Source organism: Mandrillus leucophaeus, unplaced genomic scaffold, assembly GCF_000951045.1.
Source record: "Mandrillus leucophaeus isolate KB7577 unplaced genomic scaffold, Mleu.le_1.0 Scaffold917, whole genome shotgun sequence".
Lineage (NCBI taxonomy): Eukaryota > Metazoa > Chordata > Mammalia > Primates > Cercopithecidae > Mandrillus > Mandrillus leucophaeus.
In genome coordinates, this window is record NW_012109997.1 from 1186491 (window position 1) to 1191593 (window position 5103).

Here is a 5103-nt window from a genome sequence, read left to right on the forward strand (position 1 = left end):
GGGACATTTTGGAAAAGGGGTGAAGATGAGTAAGAGCTGTGTGAAGAATGGTTTAAACCAGAGAGAACACGGAATGAGGAGGAAAAAGATAGAAAGGCCTGGGTGAGAAAGGGTGTGTTTTAGAGGCATTTCAAATGGGAAACCAATAGGAGTGGCAATAGGAGGTCAGATGGAGCGGATAAAGGAGATGGATGTAGAAGCACCTGATGGAGGAGGAGTAGCTGGGCCTGACTGCAGATGCACACAGCTCTATCAAGCTCAAAGTTAATAAATACTATTCTAGTTGTACACCATGACCAAGTTAAAAATTCTTCATGAAACATATAGTCATAAAAGGCATAAAGTGTTCCTTTCAGCACTTCCTACGTGAAAAGGGACGCCAAACCTCACATTCCTCACAGTGTCCTGAAAAGAACCCTTTTAAAGGACACAAATTAAAAAATGTTGTTCTGATACTTGATCTCACCCAACCAAGAGGCCCTGGGTTTGGCTCAGAAAAGGGTGATTATTTAACTCTTCTTCGGCAGTTTTCTTCATACTCTTCATTTTTGCCCAAAGAAAGAGGAGTGCAAAGCTAATGCTGGATATTCAGAAAACTATTTTCTAAAAATTTTTAAATGCTCAAACAGCATTTTTAAAAATCCTTTTTTACAGGTAGAGGAAAGGTGAGGTACTAAAATTGCATACCAAGGACTCCTAGTCTCCAAAGAGTAATCTTGTTGAAAAAAAAAAAATCAATAAGATGACAGTACAACTCAAATAATTTCTACTAAACCAGATAAACCCCCAATAACTATGAGAACTTTCTGATTATTTTATTTTAACTAAAGGGCCCAGGTCTTTGAAGTTTTTTGTTGTTGTTGCTGTTCTTATTTTTCCATTAACACTTGAAAAACAGTAGCTGGACACCAAAGTCTAAAAACTGTTTAAGATAATTTCAAAAATGAAAACCTGAGACTTAAAGGCAAACCACCTAAGTGAGCATACGCAGATGTTTTCTTAACTAATCATACACTATAGCTGAGCACTCCAGAGACACTGAAAGTTTGGAGTTTAAAAAAAAAAAAAAAAAAATTTTAATTAGATTACAAAGTCTAGAAGTCTAGTTCACTAGCTAGAACATTAGCAAAAGTCAGTAGATCTGCTTTGTTAATCTGCAAACTTTTAAAAATTAACTTTATACATGATCATTTTATACTTTATACATGACCATTAATATAATCCAAGTTTTTCAACTTGAGAACTTCAAGTGTTTATAACTTAAAAAGAAAATATAATTTAGCTGCTCTTATTTAGGAAATTTATTTGAGGAATATAACTGAGAACTCTAGAATTTTCAGTATATTTATTCTAAAATTAATTTATTCATTTAAAATATGTAAATATTTTATTTAAATTGCAGTCATTCCTATTTAACAGTTCAATTTAATTTTTGAGTAAATTGAGCATCTACTATATAATAGCTACTGCTAGGGATTGAAGAAAGGGTGGTTGAAATGTGTGGGAAAGTGGGATTATAAAAATGAATAGCTCACAGTCTAGCGAGAGAGAACTACGCAAATGGCTAGAATTTAACGTGAGAAATACTGTAATGTATTAGCACCCAATGTTGTAGATACACAGAAATATAACGGGGAAGATTTCATTTGAAGCTGATCTTAAACAATAAATAGGAACTAGCTGGGTAAAAGAGAGTGGGGTTCAGAGTAAGGCATTGTTGGCAGGTAACAAGATAAGGAAATGCTAAGAGATATCAAATGACATGCTGTTTTGAGAAAACTACAACTACATCAATGTGGAAAATCAAAAGGAATCTTTGAATGACAGGATCTCAGAGAGGATCTTAGGAATAGGAAAACACAAACTGGCCAGATTGGGAAGGGGGTTACATGACATAATCCTATAAGAAGGTGGAAGCTCTAGGCAGTTTTTACATAGGGGAATGCCATAAAACTGGATCCTATATGAAGAACTCCTGTCTGAGTGAGAAAAATAGATTAAAGTGAAAGCATCATTCAATTTAGTTTCAAAGCTAGTGCAGGCATAGATGTAGGTAGGGATGCTGACAAGAGTAGATTAGATATCTAGGAGGTGCACTGAGTAGCACCAGGGAGTGGGAGGAGCGGGGTGAGAATAGGAGCACAGTTTCCAGCTTGGTTGCTGAGTGAAAGATTGTTGTGCGTCAGTTAAGCTGGGGGATAGAGCCTGCCATAAGTATTATTTTATATCTAAGAATAACTTAAATGCTAAGACATCAAGAGCATATATTCCCCTCCTAGCCCCTCACTTATTTATTCAGGACTCTGGAAAGTGGATGTAGTGTCAATTTACTGTTTGCCTCATGGCAGAGTATGTCCCACAGCCACTGATGTCACTCAGTGGAGCACAGGGTGGGCAACAAAATGGACTGGAGATTCATAAATTTCTAGGCTGTCCATGGTACCTTCCCATCTTTGGTGGATAATTATCCCCAGGAAGAATCCACATACGCTCTGTTATTGAGGAAGACCCTGGAAATCAAGGATTGAGAAGGCATAGAAATCACGGCTAGGGAAGATGTGATAGAGCATCCTCACAGAAATTCAGATCTGTGAGAAATTTAATCCCTGAGAAGTTAAATGTTTTCCTGTTATCGTCCTCCTAAGATCCTCTCTAAAATCCTGTCATTCTAAGGTTCCCTTCGGTATTACCACATTGATGTACTTGTAGTTTCCTCAAAGTAAGTCAGCAGCATTCCTTTCATATCTATTAGCATTTCCATAGAGTTATTTGGAAATGGTTATTTAAGGGATCTCTTCATACTGCCTAGCTATGTCATTTTCCTATCCCATTACTCAGAGAGAATATGCAATTTGGTCTGTATATAAAATCGAGTACATAAATAACTAATATCACAGTTCAAGAAATGGTTTGAAGAGAGGTTCAGAATACAAGTGGTACTCACAGAAGCGTAAAGAACACCCAGTAGCGAATCAGAAAATATAGAAGTAAGACATGTTGCTTTGAATAATAATTTCAAATTCAATGAACAGAGGGATTGGAGGAAAAGACCATCCCCCTCAAAGAGAACAGCATGTCCAAAGGCCCAGGGAAGAAAAAATATTTTATGGAATTTCAAGTAGCAAGGAGGAAGAGGAGTATAAGCAAGGAGAAAGCAGACACAGAAAAAGAGAAGAGCTTGGCAAGGTTGGGGGTGGAGAAATGTGGATGGTAGAAACAAAACAGAAAAAGAAGCCACATAGTAGATAACCTGTGTCCTTGAATGCCCTGTGTCCAAGTTTCTCAATCTCTATAATGAAAGAAGAAATGCCTTCCTCTCTTTCTCCCCATAAGCAATTAGGCATTTTCACTCTGTTCCTACAAGGTGAATAGAAATCTAGATATATTGTTATGAACCTGAATGATAATAGCTGATGTTTATGTGTTAGGCATTAAGGTCATAAATTATCTCTGTTATTTTTTTTTAGTCTGATCTTATTTGTTACTCAAAACATCTTATTTTTGACTGGATTGAGACAGAAGTAGAAGCTCGCTGAGAGGACAGTCTGTGTCTCTTGACAATCTGTTCCTGGTGCTTCTCTTCAGCCTCTTTCATTCTCTTGGCTGAAAGTTTAGCATATTCCGCGGCCTCTTCCTGATTTTTTTTTTCAGTATGCTGCTTCTTCAGAGCAATACGCCACCATTTGTGCTGCAGGACACATGGAGTAATAAGACGCTGAATCTTGTGTGCTTTGGTCCTAGGTTTCTTACCTTCTTTGTTGAAGAGCTTTCTTACAACATGCTCACAGACATCATCTTTAGAGAGACTGAAAAGTTTGCGGGTTCTGCTAGCTCTTGTGGGCCCCAGGCAACAAGGCACTGTAGTATCAGTCAGTCCAGGAATATCCTTCTCTCAAGTTGAGAACGCTCAGATTGGCATCTACAACGTAACCACTAACAGATTTCGCTTTCTTTCTCCAGTTCTCCTTGGTCTGTAAAGGAATGCCCCTTACTCAGTAGCAGATGGACACAGCCATGGGTCAAGACACACTGCTTCATAGGGAAACTTTGTCATTCCCATCACTTATTCAAACCACATAGCCCTTCCATTCTTCACCCAGAGCGTCAGCATCAACTTCTGTGGCCATACGCTTCTCATAAAAAGTAAGAATTTTTCATTCATCAATCACTTAAATGAGTTTCTGGCAGCCAGTGGCAGGGAAGAAGATGTTCAGCTTCATCTTGAAGCTGCTGATGGTAGCCTTCCAAGTTATCTCATTTAAATAACACAAAAACTCTATGAGGCAAGTAGTATTATTATTCTTCATTTTAGATGGCAAAGCCAAAGTTTAGTGATATTAATCCAGTAAACAGGAAAGCCAGAATTCAGATACCAATGCAAAACTAAAGAAAAGGGTTTGTTCATGTGCTCTGGATATCTGATCTCTATAAGCGTTCTGAATGAATCAATTTAGTCAAATCACCCATTTTGCCATTTTCATAACAGAAAAAAAAAGCAAGTCAACTAAAAATAAACATCCTATTCTACTAGCAGCTGAGAGGAATGCTTTTCTTCCTTTGAAGAAATCACAGGTTTCTGACAGTCCTCACAGTGGGAACCAGTCTAGCATACCACTGAAAAATTCCTGCCTGAGCCCAGTGAGCCCCAAGAACCTTAGAGAATCAGATAATCCCTTTACTAAACGGCATCATCAAAAATGTTACTTTTCCCTCAAAATCAAAATATAAACATTGGGGGAAAATCTATCTTAAATAAAAGCAAGAAATTCATCATAAAAAGAATTTGCTTGAAAGTGTCATAACTTTGCAATGGTTTTACTTTTCTTCCATATGTGTAAGGGAGAAAAATGTGCCTGTATAAACAAAGGTTGTCTTACCTTCAAGTGACTGCAAGAAAGAGTCATTTTTCAAAACAGAGTATTTCTATATAAAACCTGCATAATAGTAGTAATGATAGTTTTTTGTTTAGTTTTCAGAAAGCAGCCCACCTAAATGAATTCCTACCCACCAGACAGAATTGAATACAGGGACAGGATGGGGAGCTAACTAAAATGCCTTATCCAGATTCTCAAAATGCACCTACATGGACTATTCAAAGTAAGC

General features: G+C 37.4%; 1 pseudogene; it reads right to left on the reverse strand.

Annotated features, from left to right (window-relative positions):
* Window positions 1–3481: 3481 nt before the first annotated feature.
* Window positions 3482–4220, reverse strand: LOC105531868 (annotated as a pseudogene).
* Window positions 4221–5103: the final 883 nt, after the last annotated feature.